The following is a 21557-nucleotide window of genomic DNA, read 5'->3' as shown; positions in this document are numbered from 1 at the left end:
TGGTTTAAAGTGGGTACAAGTTCTTTATATATCCTTAAGCAATCAATTATTTCTGCGTGTGTGCCTGTTAACTTTCATAAGTATACTTAGGTATACTAAGGTTTCTGTACACCCTTCAGGTGTTCTCTCTCTCTCTCTCTCTCTCTCTCTCTCTCTCTCTCTCTCTCTCTCTCTCTCTCTCTCTCTCTCTCTGGTGCATCTCACGTGGTATCTCCTGTCATCATTTTCTCCGTCCTTATGGGTAGGAGTTGGGGCATGCCTCCCTCTGAATATCGTAATCAAAGGTGGATCGCTCATTCAGCTCAATAGCTTGTGCGTGCACTATCAGTCCTATTTTTTTGTGTATTTTAACGAAGCCTGCTTCTCTCTCTCTCTCTCTCTCTCTCTCTCTCTCTCTCTCTCTCTCTCTCTCTCTCTCTCTCTCTCTCTCTGAATGCCTTATCGAAATCCATCAGTTCAGTGATTTTTTTTCTGAGTTCGACATGTACAAGGACTATATTTAAAATCTCTCTCTCTCTCTCTCTCTCTCTCTCTCTCTCTCTCTCTCTCTCTCTCTCTCTCTCTCTCTCTCTGTGTGTGTGTGTGTGTGTGTGTGTGTGTGTGTGTGTGAATGCCTTTCCTGAAATCCCTCAGTTCAGTGCCCCCCTTTTTTTAATTTGACATGTACAAAGACTCTATTTAAAATATTCTCTCTCTCTCTCTCTCTCTCTCTCTCTCTCTCTCTCTCTCTCTCTCTCTCTCTCTCTCTCTCTCTCACGGATGTCTTCACTGAAATAATTCAGTTGAGTGTTTTTCTTTAAGAATTTGACTCTTACCAGGACTATATTCAAATTCTCTCTCTCTCTCTCTCTCTCTCTCTCTCTCTCTCTCTCTCTCTCTCTCTCTCTCTCTCTCTCTCTCTCTCTCTCTATGAAGTTATCAACTGAAGACATCTTTTGTCAACGGATGATCGTGAACTTGAAAGAAGACATGCAGTCTGCAAAATCACGTAGACCATTTTTTATCGAAAATGGGTGAATATTGGTTCCTTTGCTTGTCGTGCGCTGTGATGAAGTCGATAGTTACCCGTAGGGGGCTAGTGTGAGGTGCACTGTAGGCATTACTGTAGGCCCGTAGTTGCAACCCCTTTCGTTTCTTTTACTGTACCTCCATTTATATTAACTTCCTTCCATCTTGCTATCCACCCTCTCCTAACAATTATTTCATAGTGCAACTGCTTTGAGGTTTTCCTCTTGTTACACCTTTCAAACCTGCCTACTCTCAATTTCGTTTCCAGCGCTGAATGACCTCCTAGGTCCCAGTGTTTGGCCTTTGGCCTAAGTTCTATATTCCACTCCATTCCTATTCCATTCAAGTTGATAGTTGACCATGTGATCAGCATTCTTTCAGAAAATAATCATTGAAGACACTGGAATGTTGTAGCAAAGTTAATTGATTGTTTTGTAAATAGTAGGATTATTTTAGATACATTTATTTTTAATAATGATTCTTTTGTGTATTGTGGTACTGATAGTTTATCATACAACATTAATCTTCCTTCACAGAAAATAAAACAGTTGTTAAAATTACTGGAATGTTTTTAAGATATTTAGTAGCAAAGTTAATTGATTGTTTTGAGATAGTATTTTTTGTTTTAAATAGTAAAATTCCTCTATTGGTATTGTGAATTAAATATATAACTTAGGCCAGATGCCAAGCAATTGGACCAATGAGGTCGTTCAGCGCTGGAACGGAAACTGACAGTAAAAGTTTGAAAGGTGTAACAGGAGGAAAACTTCGCAGTCGCACTATGAATCAACTGTTAGGAGAGGGGTGGAAAGTAAGATGGAAGAAAGAGAATATGAAAGGAGTTACAGTAAAAGGAACGAAAGGGGTTGCAGCTAGGGGCCGAAGGCACGCTGCAAAGAACCTCAAGGAATGCCTACGGTGCCCCGCATGAGGTGCACTGACGGCACTTCCCCCCTACGGGGTATTGTGGTTCTGATTAACCAAACGGTTCTGGTGCTAGGTCATTAGACCGATCATTCAGTAGTCAAGCAGTCAGCCACTCAAATGGCGATGCAGTACTTTGTGGGTTTCAGTGCAGCAGTCTTTAATGTAAGATATATATATATATATATATATATATATATATATATATATATATATATATATATATATATATATATATATATATATATATATATATATATATATAATACAAACTAAATGGATGGTGATGTAGAACATTTACGAAGTGCAGATCGGCAGCTGCAAACTTGCTTCATAAAATGGCTAAATGTATTGTTCTTAGGGTCACGTTATTTTGGCTATCAGGCGAATTATCATGCATTGTTAAAATGTGATTTTTTATTATTTTATTTTTTTACAATTATTTTTTGGGCTATCTGATTGGCACGCCCTTAGAGTTACAAACAAAGTGGAAGATGCCATAACTCTCATGATAGCAGAGTTTTGGTGCACAGAAAAAGACTGGAATTCAGAGACGAAACTGAATTGATATTAAGTGTCGGATGCAAACCTATAAAAACAAGTAAAAAATGGGTCTAAGTTTCTTCGGCGCAGTCGAGTTTTCTGTCCAGCGCATAATCAAGACCACTGAAAACAGATCTATCTTCAGGTGGTCTCGGTATAATTCTGTATCAGCCGTGCCCCATGAAATTCTCAGCCGGCTGTGGTGGCCTGTGTTGTTGCGTTGCCAGAGGGACGATTATGGCTAAATTAAACCTTAAATAAAAAAAAAAACTACTGAGGCTAGAGGGTTGCAATTTGGTATGGTTGATGATTGGAGGGTGGATGATCAACATACCAATTTGCAGCCCTCTAGCCTCTGTAGTTTTTAAGATATGAGGGCGGACAGAAAAAGTGCGGACGGACAGACAAAGCAGCACAAGTTTTCTTTTCAGAAAACTAAAAAAAAACCTTGACATTAAAACAGTGCAAAACTGGCAGTAGTGAAAATACTGTGGACTATTTTCAGCTTCGAAATATATCCCATGAGAGTGTATAAATATGCTTGTCAGATTTGCACTCACATAATTGGGCAATAACATGAGTACAGCTGCCACAGCTTCTGAGATCATTTTACCAGATCATCTTCTGAAGGAGATGCGATGCTTACTGAAAAAGGTCGCCAAACTGACCCTGAATAAAATTTCCCCTTGATACGGCCGCACCCAATCTGTTAGTTTCACTGTCTCAACTGAAGCAAGACTAGAATAGATGTGTGTTTACTCACATTGCTATAGCTTAGTTAAAAGTCCTCCTGGGCCTCTGTAGGCTCATAGGGCAGGCGCTGATATCCTGTTTCTTAGGCCGACAGCCAGTGGGGGTCAGGTCCCAGTGCATATGACACGTGGCCGTTGTGTCGCTAGGCCCACTGTTTAATTCCCCAGTGAAACTAAAATTTTCAAGTGACCGCATTTATCTTAGCTATTTGGAATAGAACTGACGAATAAGGACTAAAGTACCCCAGAGTGTTCACTAAAGTATTGGAGTTACACGTCACCTATTTTATCTAGTTACTATTTGCCCTAGAGTTTGATAACTAAATATTCAAGAATTTTAAAGAGATAACTGCTGACAAATAGTTAGGCACTGAAGAGCCATTTGCTAAAGAGAACTATACATTTTTTAGTGCCGTCAGTGCACCTCACGCAGTTCGCTGTAAGCAATACTTAATGGTCTTTGCAGCGTCCCTTCGGCCCCTAGCTGCTACAACCCCATTCATTCCTTTTACTGGACCTCTGTTCTCTACTCTTCCATTACTCTCCACCTCTCTCCTAACAATTGTTCAATAGTGTTCAGCCGCGAGGTTTTCCTCCTGTTACACCTGTCAAACCTCCTTTACTCTGTGTCCCTTTCAGCGCTGAATGACCTCACAGGCCTGACTTTTACATTCTAATCTGGTGGACCCAAACGATGAACTGTTTAAAGCCTAAGAAATATATAAACAAAATGAGTCAAGTTCTGGCGCGGTATCTTCATCTCTCGTACCCTCGACGGAAGCTGCACCGGATGTAGACGTTCGTCATCGTCCTCAGAGCATCAGTCAGTGCCACAGTGTACCCAGTAGTGTCGGCGAGTGCAAAACATAAAGGCGTTTTCAGCTTCGACTGTGCTGAGATAGAGGCAGTGTGCAGTGTATGCGTTTTCTGGACGAGTATCCTTTTTGGAATTAGTCTTTGGGATGTGTTGGTTTTCAGTGGTCGAGATTTAACGGCGCCGTTGGTGGATTTACAAGTGGAGTGTTCTGTTTGTTGAAACATTACTCTTCTCAGCGAGTGTGGGTTGCTCAACATGTGGTGAAATTCTGGTCTTTATTGTTATTGTTGCTTACTGCAGGAGTAGAATTATTCCAACTTAGTGATTTTTGGTGCTTGGTGACATGCATTCTCTCTCTCTCTCTCTCTCTCTACTTGAGATTGTAGTCGGAGCAAGATTTCTTTCGGTAACGGCCCTGTGTTGAGTGCAACTGTAAAAATATCTAACGAACGTCTGAATATTTTGAACAATAACAACTTACAAAGCAATAAAAATCATAAATTAAGATTCCCCTCTGATGTTGATATTGAAGCACTGGTGTTAACTGCTGTGACATCGAACTAGCGGTTGTCAGTAGATGAAGCCTAACTGTATACACGGGCTATTCCAAGACGAGCAGCCCACGCCCAGAGAACAGGCGGCAGACAGCCTTCGGAAACAAGCGAGACTAGGTGTGGTTGGCGTTTGCTGGTGAGCGAGGAAGTGATTAGGATTGACAAAGGGAGCAGGGAGGACAGCATAAATAAGCATTACTGAAGTAGAAAGGACTTGAGCGTTGACATTGAAAACCAGGACGACTCAGGGAATGAAGTAAGGTAAATTTCAGTATGATTATTTGATGGATTAGCCAGCAAGAGTCAAACCATTGCCATTTACCTTTATGTTGTTTGACAAAGGGTAGAGGGAGGGACGGCATAAGCTACAGGACTTAGACACAGTAAACCGGAAAAGGAAGTAAGGTAATTATTAGTGTGATTGAAGGATTAGCTACCTAGTGTCACATCATTGTCACCTATCTCTGTTGTTGTTTGTCAGCTTATACAACTATTTACCAACTTATTAGGACTAAACCAAGAGGACTGAGGGAAAAGGAAAGTGGTTATTAGCATGATTGAAAGGTTTAGCCATCTATTGTCAAATCATTGCCATCTATCTGTGCGTTGTTGATTGTCAATTTTACCAGTTAGCCGAGTTATTAGGATCAATTTCGACAAGCCACTGGGTCCTCGCGCTTGTTAACGTTTGGTTTTTCGGGGGAGGGGGTGGGTTAAAAATTTGTTCCATGTTGCTTTTAGAAATTGCACGGTGATACATTATAAGTAGGGTTAAGTATTAATTCAAAATTGCTTGATCGTAGGAAATTCGATTCTACGAATAGGTGTGAAGTTTGCACCAGGCATGCAGTTGCGCTCTCTCTCTCTCTCTCTCTCTCTCTCTCTCTCTCTCTCTCTCTCTCTCTCTCTCTCTCTCTTCGAGTTGACTGACATCATTTATGCCGTCGGCAGGCACTTTTCAATTCGTAATTACTGTTAATATAATTAAGACCCGAGGTTGTTAATCCAAATTACGATGATTTAGCACCATTTTCTGCGTAGCCCCTTAAGTCTTGTTGCACTTAAGGGTGAGGTTCAGTAATCTTTCTTATACGCTCGTCAGAGTCATGCTTTCATTGAAGCTTATCAGGGTCGTATCCGGTGCCATTTAAAAATGCCCCAGTGGAAAGGTGACCATACACAAGTCGCGTTCTGAACCTTGGGTTGTGCTAAACAATATCTGAATTATGGCCTTCCTCAATTATGGTGCTGCATTCTAATCGCTTGAGGGTACATTCAAGCACGCTTCCACTGTAGGCATTACTTAAAGTTCTATGCAGCGTCCCTTCGGCCCCCAGCTGCAACCTCTTTTATTCCTTTTACTGTACCCCCGTTCATATTATTTTTCTTCCATCTTGCTTTCCTCAACCCTCTTCTAACAATTGTTTCACAGTGCAATAACTTTGAGGTTTTCCTCCTGTTACAACTTTCAAACCTTTTTACTGTCAATTTCCACTTCAGCGCTGAATGACCTCGTAAGTCCCAGCGCTTGGCCCTCGGGTGAAACTGTATATTCCTGTTCCAGTTCAAGCACGATTCCAAGATTGATGTATTTATTGTACCAATTACTTATATTCGGTTGAATTATTATTCAACGACACATTTTTTTTCTGTCAACCTTAATCACGTCCTTTCTTAATCTGCATTTTTTTATTTTTTGGAAGTGTGTGAAAATCTGTAAACGAGTTCATGGCGTTTTCCACGTCTTATAAGGATGTATACTCAATAATAATAATAATAATAATAATAATAATAATAAATAATAATAATCTTGATACATCATCTCAAGTCAGTTAACAATCACCAGTCTTGTTACAAATGCGCTTAATATTTCTCTCTCTCTCTCTCTCTCTCTCTCTCTCTCTCTCTCTCTCTCTCTCTCTCTCTCTCTCTCTCTCTCTCTCATATATATATATATATATATATATATATATATATATATATATATATATATATATAATATAGCTTAATGGTAAATAATATTGCCAAGACCAGGAAGAACATTCTTTATTACACGAGCTTTCGAGGTAAAAACCTCATCATCAGGCTGAAAAAACCGACAAGGATGAGAATCAATAAAATTACAATAAAATGAATTGTCATAAATCTTCAGCAAAAATACTAACGAAATAAATAAAATGAACAAGTAAATACAAACTAAAAGGGTGAGACGTAAAATAACGAAAAATTAAAAACACAAACATAAAAATATGAAAATAAAACTAAGGTGAAATGTAAAACAAACTACCACTCACAAAATAAAATATTTAACGACCTAGCCTAATTGAGTACCTACTATGAAATTACACGATAGCTAGTTGAATACCAGACGAGTTGTTGTTCAATTCCGGCTTCATCTTTTTAATAGTCAACGACTCTGAAATTAAAAAGGTCAGTCTATTTGAACAAAAGACAGTACCCGAAAATCCAGGTCAGTGAAAGGATGGTCCTGTGCTAAACTGTTTCTCTAATGGCAGAAAAAGGTGGTTTGGAAAGGAAACCTAGTTCTAATAGGAAGACCTCTGTGTTCCAAATTCTGTGTCTGAGCCAGCGGGAACTGGATCCCACTTATCGCAGACCACACTGCGAACAAGTGAACAAGTAAACGACACAGGAATTAAAGGTCCACAGGCAGAGTAGCTTCTCTCTCAAAAGTGATCTTATTGTAAAAGGATTACAAAAAAACCGGAAACTATTTTGAGGGAAACAATGCTTAAGTATTTCTTGTAAATTTTTTTCGGACCATATAGCTACTATGACCAAGGTAAGGCAATTTAATGTACTTTACATCTTTACTAGCAGTACTGTACACCGGTCTGGGACAAAACTTTTCATTTAAAAAATTTTTCAGAGCATTGTAAAAATACAAAAACTCATATCCCATTTTTGTATTTTACAAAGCTCTGAAAAATTTTTTAAATGAAAAGTTTTGTCCCAGACCGGTGTACAGTACTGCTAGTAAAGATGTAAAGTACATTAAATTGCCTTACCTTGGTCATAGTAGCTATATGGTCCGAAAAAGTTACAAGAAATACTTAAGCATTGTTTCACTCAAATTAGTTTCCGGTTTGTTTTCTGTAATCCTTTTTACAATAAGATCACTTTTGAGAGAGAAGCCTACTCTGCCTGTGGACCTTAATTCCTGTGTCGTTTACTTGTTCACTTGTTCGCAGTGTGGTCTGATAAGTGGAATCCAGTTCCCGCTGGCTCAGACACAATTTTTGGAACACAGAGGTCTTTCTATTAGAACTAGGTTTCCCTTTCCAAACCACCCTTTTTCTGCCATTAGAGAACACAGTTTAGCACAGGACCATCCTTTCACTGACCTGGATTTTCGGGTACTGTCTTTTGTTCAAATAGACTGGGCCTTTTAATTTCAGAGTCGCTGACTATTAAAAAGATGAAGCCGGAATTGAACAACAACTCGTCTGGTATTCAACTAGCTATCGTGTAATTTCATAGTAGGTACTCAATTAGGTCGCTAAATATTTTACTTTGTGAGTGGTAGTTTGTTTACATTGCACCTTATTTTTATTTTCATATTTTTGTTTGTATTTTTAATTTTTCGTTATTTTACGTCTCACCCTTTTAGTTTGTATTTACTTGTTCATTTTATATATTTCGTTAGTATTTTTGCTGAAGATTTATGACAATTCATTTTATTGTAATTTTATTGATTCTCATCCTTGTCGGTTTTTTCAGCCTGATGATGAGGTTTTATACCTCGAAAGCTCGTGTAATAAAGAATGTTCTTCCTGGTCTTGGCAATATTATTTATCATTAAGCAAAGATTTCAAGTAGCTGCCCAATTACAGAGACTATTAATATATATATATATATATATATATATATATATATATATATATATATATATATATATATATATATATATATATATATATATATATATATATATATATATAAATATATAATAATAAATCACTAGCTTGAGACATCATGTCAAGTCAGTCAGTCATCACCAATCTTGTTACAAATGTGCTTAGTATCTCTCTCTCTCTCTCTCTCTCTCTCTCTCTCTCTCTCTCTCTCTCTCTCTCTCTCTCTCTCTCAGTAGTGCGTGGAAAACAAATCCCCATGTCATGCCGACTGTGGCATTACCCTTAAGGAATTTACGAAGTGGAAAAAAATAAATGACTGGGTTTTAAAATCAGGTTCTGTCACCTGAGATAAGGGTGACCAAGACTTCCACGTTGGGTGTTTGGGATCACCAGCTGTATAGAATGTGGTTGGACAGACAGACAGGAATTTCCCAGTGCTTGGGAACCAGAAAGGTTTAGTTCACTTTGGTCACCTTTTTTTTATTTATTTTTTATTTATTTATTTTTTATATTTTTATTTCCGTTCCCACATCTTGTATCTCTGGGACTTGGGAAGTACTGGACAAGTTGTCGGTATGAGATCAGTATTATTATTATTATTATTATTATTATTATTATTATTATTATTATTATTATTATTATTATTATTATTATTCTGTCCCAAGAAACTTCTTGGTTCTGTATCTATATATTTTTTCATTGTTAGAAGAAGTCTTTTTTTTTTTCCGTTCTATTCCTTAATATTTTTGTCTGTTAGAATTAGCAAGGATGGTGGTTTTTTTCCATTGATAGAAAATTCTCTCTTGTATTGTAGGAAATTCTCTTGTATTAATGCTCTCGCAAGAAGTATCATCGAGAATTCTCTCTTGTATTAATGCTTGCTCAAAAAATATTGTCGAGAATTCTCTCTTGTATTAATGCTTGCGCAAGAGATATTGTCGAGAATTCTCTTTTGTATTTAATGCGCAAAAATTTTGTCGACAATTCTCTTTTGTATTAATACTCGCGCGAGAAATATTGTCGAGAATTCTCTCTTGTATTTAATGCTTGCAGAAGAAATATTGTCGAGAATTCTCTCTTGTATATAATGCTTGCAGAAGAATTAATATTGTCGAGAATTCTCTCTTGTATTTAATGCTTGCAGAAGAAATATTGTCGAGAATTCTCTTGTATATAATGCTTGCAGAAGAAATATTGTCGAGAATTCTCTTGTATATAATGCTTGCAGAAGAAATATTGTCGAGAATTCTCTCTTGTATATAATGCTTGCAGAAGAAATATTGTCGAATTCTCTCTTGTATTTAATGCTTGCAGAAGAAATAATGTCGAGAATTCTCTCATGTATTGATGCTTGCACAGAAAATATTGTCGAGAATTCCCTCTTGTATTAATGCTTGCGCAGGATTTATTGTCGAGAACTCTCTCTTGTATTGATGCTTGCACAGAAAATATTGTCGAGAATTCTCTCTTGTCGTAAAGCTCGCACAAGAAATACTGTCCAGAACTCTTTTGTATTAATGCTTGCACAAGCGATATCGTCGGGATCTCGTCAATGCCTGCCTTCTTGGCCGTGCGTCTGCATAATTGAATGAATAAATGACCGGGGTTTTTGTTGACAATGCTTTGCCCATCTCGGAGAGGGAGCCTGGGTCACGTCTCCTGTGACCAAATAAATCAGAAGCACTTCTGGGCTCTGAAAGAAATATTTGAGGTGGTTTGGTGAGGATTCAGAGCTTCGTTTTTTCCATGTATTTTGTTTTTAAATGCTAATTATGACTCGCATTGGAATTCACGTAGGTTATTGTAGTTAAAAATAGGAATTTAAAAAAATGATTTTTCGTTAATTTGTTCATTACTAATACTGTACCCCGTAGGGTGGTAGTGACGTCAGTGCACCACACTAGGTGCACTGTAGGCATTACTAAAGGTTCTTTGCAGCGTGCCTTCGGCCCCTAGCTGCAACCCCTTTCATTCCTTTTACTGTACCTCCTTTCATATTCTCTTTCTTCAATCTTGTTATCCACCCACTTATAACAGTTCATATTGCAACTGAGAGGTTTTCCTCCTGTTGACAACACCAACACCTTTCAATCCCTTCCTCTCTCAATTTCCCCTTCAGCGCTGATCGACCTCATAGGTCCCAGTGCTTGGCCTATGGCGAAAATTCTATATTCCATTCCATTCCACTAATACTGTAGAACGTTAAATTGAAACGAAGTAATTTTGAAAAGCAACACTGTAGATTTGTCATGTAGATTTAAGCCATATGTTTAGTGCAATTTCAGTAGGAGATATTCCTGTGTATTCAGAACTGGCCCTGTTTTGCATTGTTTTGTATTTAAAATGAACTGATAGAGAATGATTGTAATATGTTCGTCCATTTATCGTTGCTTTTCACGTGACGATGGGATTAACTAGTCGACACCAGTTAGTATTCACAGCAGCTAGTATTCACAGAACCCAGAATCGTTAGTTGATATATTTACAATTTCGTAATATATACATATATATATATATATATATATATATATATATATATATATATATATATATATATATATATATATATATATATTATATATATATATTTTTTTCTCGATGGTCATTGACAACCAGTATTTCTTTAAAATCATTTTATTACATTAACAGGGGATATAGAGAGGTCTGATGTTTAAAATAAGTGTGGAATGTGTATCATAATTAATTTGTGAACTTTTATTCATTCAGTAAAGTTTGTCCTGCTTAAATGAAAGTGTGTATATATATATATATATATATATATATATATATATATATATATATATATATATATATATATATATATATATATATATATATATATATATATATATATATATATATATATATATATATATATATATATATATATATATATATATATATATATATATATACACACACAGTATATCATTTATAATATAAATGTGATAGTGTTTATATACTACATAATCTGCAGACGTTATAAATCTACATGCATCTATCTTGCGTAGAGAATATTCAGCTCTAGTGGAAACTACGTATCATAAAAGACAATCCCCTTTATCACAGAAATAAAAAAAAAAAAAAAACCCAAGGGTACACGTGGCTCCCAGGGTATCTGCGGGCACGGAAGTTTCTTCTCGAAAGTCACCCTCGAGGGTGACTGACCTAAGTCACGTAGGCTTGTCCACTTGCCAGGTGATCGGGCAGGTAAGGCTATTAGGTTTGTGGCGACGGCGGTGGGTGGGTGGGTGGTTTGTGGGCGGGGTGGGGGCGGGGTGTTTAGGTTACCGGTGCTTGGGTGGGATTGGCAGGAGTACGGTTAAGGTGGTTAGGCCCTCTATACTACGCTGCATTTTGCCGCGGCTCTCTCTCTCTCTCTCTCTCTCTCTCTCTAGATTAAGCCAGACTTGTCCTTTCTCTCTCTCTCTCTCTCTCTCTCTCTCTAGATTAAGCCAGACTTGTCCTTTCTCTCTCTCTCTCTCTCTCTCTCTCTCTCTCTCTCTCTCTCTCTCTCTCTCTCTCTCTCTCTCTCTCTCTCTGTTATTTCTGGTGATAGAAATTCATTTCTCAGTAAAAAATCTTTTTATTCTAGTCCTTTCTCAGGCCAGCTTCCCAGCCCTCTAGGAGAGCTGTTAATCAGCTCAGTGGTCTGGTTAAACTAAGGTATACTTAACTCTCTCTCTCTCTCTCTCTCTCTCTCTCTCTCTATAGATTAAGCCTGCCTTGTACTGGCACGGGCTCTTGCTCTTCAGCTGCCTCCATCTCTCTCTCTCTCTCTCTCTCTCTCTCTCTCTCTCTCTCTCTCTCTCTCTCTCTCTCTCTCTCTCTCTCTCTCTCTCGCTTCTTAGGACTGATAGTTACTTCTCGCGAAGCCCTGTTTTTCGTCGGTTTTAATTTGTATCTCGCATCATTTTTATTGTGATTTTTAATGTATAAATTTAAATTTATTTTGATTTATTGATTTGAAATGATTCTTCAAGAAATGAATTTTTTTAAACCGTCAGCGCAGGAGGACAATGCAAAACTGGAGATAGGTTGAATTTGACGATGCTGAATATGAAAATATCGGAAAATTGATGGTTCAGTCTTGTAGCCAGTAACGGTTTGGTGAAATTCAAAACGTGAACAGAAAACACAAATAGTGTTGTAGAAGATAAATAACTAAGAACAAGACTGATTTTTAGTGTAATGCACAAACCTGTTAATTTCGCAGGTGATTTTAAAAATATTACCAACCTGTCAGGAAAATAATGATTTGAAAATGAAAGACAGTGAAATGAAACGCCCAGGGTATTCCTCAAGGCGGTGTTAAGCGCCCCTTATTTTTTATTTTTATTTTTTTTTGTAAATTTCTCCACTTCATGGCATCGTGCCTCCGGTGAAAGCGGGCATTGTTGTATGCTGCCAAAGGGTATCTTCCTTTAGCGGTTAATAGAAGCAATGAAGTTAATATACTTTCTTTTAAAATATGGGGTTATTGCCTCTGCAACAATGAGCAGCAGTAGATTGGCAGTGTAACCGCAACAGACCAGAATTGTCAAGTAGTTCGAGGATGAAGTACGAAACTGATATAAATAATGTCATTGATGGAATTTTATTCAGTTTCGTTCCCTATAACGATGGGGAAAGTAGTCCGGGCTTAAGCTTAAGGATTTTAACTTTTTAACTATGTAAAAAGTTGTACACTCCAGAAAAGTGTCTTATTTTATCCTGTGCTTCAAAGTATGATGACTAAATTTTATTGATATACTTGTGAAAGAAACAGAGACTTAATGTACCATAAATCTACTGACTTTGTTAACTGAATTTCGTTAGGACCGGCAACGACTATCCATTTCAGGGACGGCGAGTCATCGTTTTCTCAAATATCTTACAAGCTAATTAGTTGATCGAAATAGTACTTTGACACAGTGTAAGAGACACCTCCCGCTAATTTTTGGTAATATGGTGCATTGTCAAATGGTGTCAGTTAAAGCGTTTACTCTTGACTTTTTAAAGACAAAGTCGCATGAGTCAGCAGGACTAATCTACGCAATCGAACGTCCGCTCTCCCCCATAGACAAGAAAGGGGGGCGGAGATGGGGAGGCGAGAAAAGTGGTTTGAGGGAGGGATGAGGAGGAAGAGGGAGAGGGAGGGACAGGATGGGGATAAAAACTTTCGAATGCATAGTTTGGCGATGCTTGGCAACACCATGTAAGTCAAGAGTAAACGCCTTAACTAAAACCATTTGACAATGCACTACATTACCAAAAATTAGTGGTCGGTGTCTTGTACACTGTGTCAAAGTACCATTTCGATCAAATACTTGAGAAAAAATGACTCTCGGGCCCTGAAATGGATAGTAGATATTATAACAAGGTAAAGAACAGGAAGAGAACAAGATTGAGTCGGACCATTCAGAAGGAAACGAAAGAAGCTTCGTGAATGACGTAAAAGTGCAGTACATAAGGTAGAATGAAGTTGAGGGGGAATATCGTTTTAGGTGCAGATAAGTAGATGTTGCAATGGTCGAACTGAGGCCTCGTCAGCGGCGCAGTGGCCAAGGTTGCCATCGTATCTAAATGTCATAGAATATATTTGGATGTCTTTCTTTATCCGTTGTCCACGCAGGGCGGAGGTTGGTGCTGTCAGTACACCTCGCGCGGTGCGCTGTAGGCGTTACTTTAAGGGTCTTTGCAGTGTCCTTTCAGCCCCTAGCTGCAGCCTCTTTCGTTCCTTTTATTGTACCTCCGTTCATATTCTCTTCCATCTTACTTTCCACCATCTAACAATTGTTTCAAAATGCAACTGCTTTGAGGTTTTCCTCCTGTTACGCCTTTCTAACCCTCTTGCTATCAATTTCCTTCCAGCGCTGAATGACCTCTTGGGTCCCAGCGCTTGGCCTTTGGCCTAAATTCTGTAATTCTAATCTATACTTTATTAGTTGATGTTAAAGTGGTCGTCAAAATTCCATTGTTTATCAGTCATCACAGGGAGCACCGAGCAGAGTCTTGGTATGGTTTGAATCAAATAGATGTAAGACTTAGGCTGGTCCGCTAGTATAGTGGCTAGTGTCGTGATTGCCACTCAGATGTGGCGGTTCGCGTCTCCCCCAGGGGTGTGGAAAATAACTAGATCTGAGTCATGATCAGTTACTGCTGCAGTGTTGGGGGTCTGCTGCGGTGTGAGGTTGAAACCAACATTCTTTGGAAGCTTGAATTTCAAGTCAGTGGTCCCTTTGGTGGGCTTGGTCCTTGTGAATAAGTTTCTTCTGCTGAAATAACAATAATAATAATATTATTAATAATAATAATATAGTCCAGCATTTATCTATACATCATAATCCCAGCCTACGAAATCAGTCCAGATATTCACGTTCCTCGAAAATAAGGCGATTTGAGTGAGCTTTTAGTTCTCTTCAGTTACCTTATTCCCTGGTTAGCCGAATTTCTTAAGGTGACAGATTACAGTGGGCTCAGCAAGTTAGGGAAAGATGTTAGTCACCGGAATGTAAAGCGCTTTATTGTAATTACTACATCCATTAACAAGCTAATCACTACTTAAGGGTCTTGGCAGCGTCCCTTCGCCCCCTAGCTCCAACCTCTGTAATACATTTTACTGTACCTCCGTTCATATTCTCTCTCTTCCATCTGACTTTCCAACCTCTCTAACAGTTGATTACATAGCGCAACTGCGAGGTGTTCCTCCTGTTACCCCTTTCAAACCTTCTGTCAATTTACCTTTCAGCGCTGAGTGACCTTATTGGTCTCAGCGGTTGGTCTTTGGCCTAAATTTTATATTCAATTCAGTTCAATCAACAGGCAAATAGTTGATTTTATTATTATTATTATTATTATTATTATTATTATTATTATTATTATTATTATTATTATTATTATTATTATTCATTAGAAGAATAATAACGTCCAAAGAATATTATGGTGTTTATTTGAAAGAAATAACAGAAAGTAACAAAATTCTGAGAGGAACCACTGTTAAGCTTCAGTTTAATTCTGAAACGAGTGAATATTGAATTATATCTTTGGTGATGCTTGTCAATTAGACAGTTTAAATAAACACACAGTGTTCAGTTAACTGGCAATCCTTTTATAAACAAGTACAGAGTAAGTAATGGCTAGGACCACAGCATTCTATCATTTCCTGTAAGCATTGCTGTTGCTCTCTCTCTCTCTCTCTCTCTCTCTCTCTCTCTCTCTCTCTCTCTCTCTCTCTCTCGTTATTCGATAACGCACTGCGACTGCTTTCTTTATTTCTTTTATTGTTTCCTGTGGACGATCTTTTGTCAAAAAATGGTGTCGACCATCGTTTGATTAGTTCAAGTGCTCTGGAGATAGGCTAATTGGTGGTTACTTAGTGTTTGAAATACTTGAATGGCGTAAAACTTAAGTTCCGACAGTTCACTCTCACGCGCGGTGCACTGTAGGCATTAATGCTCTTTGCAGCGTCCCTTCGGCCCCTTGCTGCAACTTCTTTCATTCCTTTTACTGTACCTCCGTTCTTATTCTCCTCCTTCCATCTTACTTTCCTCAACCCTCTCCTGGGAGGTTTTCCTCCTGTCACACCTTCCGTACCTCCTTACTGTCAGTTTCCGTTTCAGCGCTGAATTAACCTCGTAGGTCCCAGCGCTTGGCCTTTGCCCCCACCCTCTACTCTCCCTCGTGTTCCTCTCAACCCACAAGTGCTTGGTGCAACTATTTCTTCGGTCGTTAGGACTTGCTTGAACTGTCTTGCACCCAAAAACGTGTTTATATATATATATATATATATATATATATATATATATATATATATATATATATATATATATATATATATATATATATATATATATATATATAAAATGTTTACTTGTGTGCCCGCGCGCGTCACGTGCAGGGGGCGCGCAAATAAGTGATGAGAAATATCCTATTTCGATAAGTTTTTAGAAAATAACCTACAATGGAAATAGGGGCAAGCCTGATCTTGGTACCAGTAAATGGAAGAGTTACGGGATGGTGTAACCACTGAGGACACACAACCCCAAAGTGATCAAGACAGGTCAAGTAAGTGGACCCAGGACATTGACATCATAATTTTCACCCACTGGTGCGGGCGTCCCTAACACCGCAAGGACGGTTTTGGGTGCAAGGCGGTTCAAGCAAGTCCTAGCGGCCGGAGAAACTATTTACCATTTTCTTCTACAATGCCATCACTCATTGTACTTACTCCCCCAACAGCTGCATAACTTAACGATTACGACAATTTAACTTATCACCCTGATTCACCGTTCTCAGTTCAATTCCTGACCTATTTTCTTATCACGAACTTGCGCAAAAAATTTTTATTACTTCGCATAACACATTATATAAACATACGTGTGCACAAGTTATTTTATACACATGTACATATATACATACACATATATATTATATATGTATATAATGTATGTGTATATATATATATACATACATATACATATGTATGTATGTATATGTGTATAAAATAACTTGTGCAAATGTTTATATTGTGTGTTACATCTTCATAAATGAGATATCTATTGAGAAGTGATAAAAATTTTTAGTGCAAGTTTGTGATAAGAAAATGGGTCCGGAATTGAATTGAGAACGGTGAATCAGCGTGATAAGCTAAATTGCAGCAATGGTTAAGCTACGCAGCTGTTGGGGAGTGAGTATAATGGGTGATGGCATTGTAAAAGAAAATAAATAGTTTTGGGAAGAAAAGGTATTATGATGTGTGCAAAAGGTCTGTCAGCTAGAGACATTCTCAGAAGTAAAAAGTTGAAATATTTATTATTATTATTCTTATTATTATTAATACCCATGTAAAATAAGGATACGATCATATGGAACAAGCCTTTAAACACGAAATTGCAAAGCATGTTTCCACGAAGTAGAAAACCATTAAGATTAAAAGGAAAAGTATACGAAAATATACTTAGAACAAATAATAACATACAAAAACAGCAAATCAGACGAGAGAGAGAGAGAGAGAGAGAGAGAGAGAGAGAGAGAGAGAGAGAGAGAGAGAGAGAGAGAGAGAGAGAGAGAGGAGAGGATGGGATTTTAAACTACTGGTACATCCTCTCCAAAATTTATGGCTTGAGCAACCCTGCCGAATGACCATTCCCACAGTTATGCAGTGAAAGGAATTGAATAATTATACCACTGGTCAGTTCAGTAATGTGGCAACTCTGAACTTCTGCAGAGAAGACAGTAGTTCTTGAGGCACTTTTAATAAAGATAATTGATTTTTTTTTTAATGTACTTGAAGTTGACAGTATAATTAGTCCTCAGGCAATGGTCTAAATCATGATAATAACTGATTTACAAATGAGACACACTGCTTAGAGCAATCTAGCCAAAAGATAAATTCTGGGAAATTGCTGGCAGCCTGGCAGGAGAGTAGCATGCAGTAGACTCTCCTATATGGAAGCAAAGTGTGGATGTTGGGTCAGTGAAAAAAAATGTTGAGATGTTGAGGTGAATTGCATAATATATGTGCGGCAATTTAGAGTTGAAATAGCGAGAAATGTCAATATGAAGAGAAGTGATAAGATAAAAAGATATGTATTGTTGAACACTCTGAAGAGGTTTGGTAAGAAGTGATGGCTCGAAGGTGGTGCAAAGCTTAATGGCACGGTCACATGGGAGAGTGAAGAGATATGGTTCAGAGATATAACTACACAATTTAGAAGTCTCAGAGGAAAGAGAAAAAAATGTTGAATTAATAGGTTCTACATTGAATAGGTTCTATATCGCGCAAGTGCAAAAATCCTTGCAAGAACGGAGGGTCACAGAACCCTTAAGTTTTACCGTTCCTCTGGAAAGACTCTTGAGATGGTAAATTAAGCTGCCTACAGGTAGGCTGTAGGTGAGAGGAAAAAAAAAATCGCCCCAGTTGCCGCCAGTGCACCTCACACAGTGCACTGTAGGCATTACTCAACGATCTTTGCAGCGTCCCTTCGGCCCCTGACTGCAACCCCTTTCAGTCCTTTTACTGAACCTCCGTTCATATTCTCTCTACCCTCTTCTAACAATTGTTTCATAGTGCAACTGCTAGGTTTTCCTCCTGTTGCACCTTAGAAGCCTCTCATTCTGTTTTTCTTTCAGCGCTGAGTGACCTTTGGCCTAAATTATGTATTCCATCTATCTATATTTAAAATCGCCTCATACAATGTTAGCGTATAAATGGAACTCTCTCTACTGTACTTAAATTGATTATAGAAGCCATAGACGTGCAGTGAATCCCGCTGCCAAGTAAATGTGTTCATTTGTGAACAGTTTTCACTTACAGTCTGTTGGGTAAAGTCGACTCCATTGGCCTTTTTAGTTTTCTGTAAGAGAAAACTGTTGTGGTGGCTTTGTCTGTCCGTCCGCACTTTTTTCTGTCCGCTCTCAGATCTTAAAAACTACTGAGGCTAGAGGGCTGCAAATTGGTATGGTGAACATCCACCCTCCAGTCATCAAACATACCAAATTGCAGCCCTCTAGCCTCAGTAGTTTTTATTTTATTTACGGTTAAAGTTAGCCATCATCGTGCTTCTGGCAACGATGTAGGATAGGCCACCACCCGGCCGTGGTTAAGTTTGATGAACCGCGGCTCATACAGCATTATACCGAGACCACCGAAAGATGGATCTATTTTCGGTGGCCTTGATTATACGCTGTACAGAAAACTCGATTGCTTCCGAAGAAACTTCGGCTCATTTTTACCTGTCTTTTAAAGCAATCACTTCGACAGCAGAAAAGAGTGGCATTTGGAAATGGAAGTGAACGACTGAAATCCAGTGAAATTAAAAAATTTATTTCCTGTTATATTTTCCTTATTATTACGGATTTGTGTGTGTGTCTGTGATGGTGCTTAGCGTCAAAAAACTTATCCTGTACCAAACCGGAAGGCAGTGCGAAACTGGTCCAGTTCACGAATTGTCGTACAACTCAGTTGCTGTTCGTTCTTAGGTAGATAAAGTATTTGTTGATCTTGCGCAATAATTGTGTGGTGGTTAATTTTGCTTTACCAAGCATTATTATTATTATTATTATTATTATTATTATTATTATTTGTCTGCTGTTTAAGTTTGTCTTACCGAACTATTATTATTATTATTATTATTATTATTATTATTATTATTATTATTATTATTATTATTATTATATACAGCCAGATCTCTTGGTATTTATTAATGTTAATCAGGGGTGTCACACTATCACTTAAGATTCTGAGACTTCCGTTGACCCCTGTCTGATGGCTGTGTTCGATACGGTCGTCACTGGCTTTGGTAAGGAAAGTATTTGGTTTGGGAAATAACCTATTCTTAGTAAAAAAAAAAAAGACTAAGACTGAATCTTTGTTTTTTTTAACTTTGAAAATATTGTTTGAAGTATTTCAGAAATAACCTATTCTTAGTAAAAAAAATGACAATTTTTTTTTTTAACTTAGAAAATATTGTTTGAAGTACTTTAATAGCTGCCTTTTCTTCAATATAATATATATATATATATATATATATATATATATATATATATATATATATATATATATATATATATATATATATATATATATATATATATATATATATATATATATATATACACACACTCGCTAACGTAAGTCTACCTTGAAAAGCCATTATAAATTATATTGAACTGAATAGAATTGAATCTTTTATTAAAGTTATAATCCGTATGCATTAAATCAGATTTGACATAATACTGTACATATCTTTACAAGGAAGCTTTGCAGACAGCATTGCAGAGATAGCAATACATTTGTAAAATACGTTTTTATATAAAACTTTTTTTTTTCAATCTTAATAAACGACACTTATAAAAATAATTATGAACTAGATTGGTGAACTATGTGAATACATGACTTCGTTATGTTATGAGGTCTCCATTGTAATCTGGTGTCGTTACGTTTCGATTTAAAAGCAGTAATATAATTCCATTAATAAATATAAAAGGTTAAAAGTCTTCTAGATAGATGAAAGACGAGTTTTTTACGGGATGTTTCTTCATAACTCTTGTAGGAAATCGGTGGTGTCGTTTCCTCGTCCTGCCAGACTTTTTTGTGAGCCATTGTCGATGTGTCTTAATTTGGATGTTAATGACTTGATCATTCTCTCGTACATTTATGCCACCTAGGGGGCTTAGTGCCGTTAGTGCACCTCACGGGGTGCACTGTAGGCATTGCTAAAGGTTCTTCCTTAGGCCCCTAGCTGCTACAACCCCTTTCAGTCCTTTTACTGTACCTCCATTCATATTCTCTTTCTTCCATCTCGCTGTCCACCCTCTCCTGACAGTCATTTCATAGTGCAACTGCTTTGAGGTTTTCCTCCTGTTACACCTTTCAAATTCACCTCCTCCCAATTTCCTTTCCAGCGCTGAGTGACCTCATAGTCCCCAGTGATTGGCCCCTGGCCTAAGTTCTATATTCATTGCAGTTCTTATATTTATGTGGTCTCAGTCTCGTGTCATCAGTATTATTAGTAAAGGTTCAGTGGTTTCGTCATAGTCAAGTTGTTTTATTGATATATATTTTTTTACAGTAAATTTCGGTGTTAGTGATGAAACGTTTGAGTCCTAATTCTTGTTTTCTCTCTATTTCAGGTGAGTGTATTATTGAAGCCCTGTTAAAACATCAGTGTCTCAGTAAGTAATTTAGGAAGGTTTGTTCAGTTTCTCTCTCTCTCTCTCTCTCTCTCTCTCTCTCTCTCTCTCTCTCTCTCTCTCTCTCTCTCTCTCCTTAGGTAATCATCTTGTTTCTCATTCCACCTAGTACCTGTTTGCTATTTTGAAAGTTTAACCAACTCTCTCTCTCTCTCTCTCTCTCTCTCTCTCTCTCTCTCTCTCTCTCTCTCTCTCTCTCTCTCTCGTAAATCATCTTGTTTCTCATTCCATCTAGTACCTATTTGCTATTTTGAAAGTTTTAACAATCTCTCTCTCTCTCTCTCTCTCTCTCTCTCTCTCTCTCTCTCTCTCTCTCTCTCTCTCTCTCTCTCTCTCTCTCTCTCTCTGTTGCGTTGCTTTATGCGTGTGCTTTTTCTTGGTGGAGACCAAAACTTGCATTACGAAA

The 21557-nt window shown here is 37.7% G+C and overlaps 1 protein-coding gene across 16 annotated transcripts in view; it reads left to right on the top strand.

Moving 5' to 3' along the window:
• Positions 1-21557, top strand: part of sky (GTPase-activating protein skywalker) — a 314139-nt gene that overhangs the window by 219751 nt on the left and 72831 nt on the right. The window contains exons 1-2 of one of the 16 annotated variants that reach the window (XM_067107483.1): positions 4065-4854; positions 21092-21133. The exons of 10 other annotated variants lie outside the window; for them this stretch is intronic. The gene's annotated coding sequence lies outside the window, so the exon portion shown is untranslated. Of the gene's footprint in view, positions 1-4043; positions 5004-21091; positions 21134-21557 lie in introns of those variants that run through there. 5 more of the 16 variants (XM_067107479.1, XM_067107484.1, XM_067107472.1 and 2 more) reach the window with 5 other exon arrangements.

Source organism: Macrobrachium rosenbergii, chromosome 8 (assembly GCF_040412425.1).
Source record: "Macrobrachium rosenbergii isolate ZJJX-2024 chromosome 8, ASM4041242v1, whole genome shotgun sequence".
Lineage (NCBI taxonomy): Eukaryota > Metazoa > Arthropoda > Malacostraca > Decapoda > Palaemonidae > Macrobrachium > Macrobrachium rosenbergii.
This window is presented reverse-complemented; position numbering and strand designations above follow the sequence as displayed.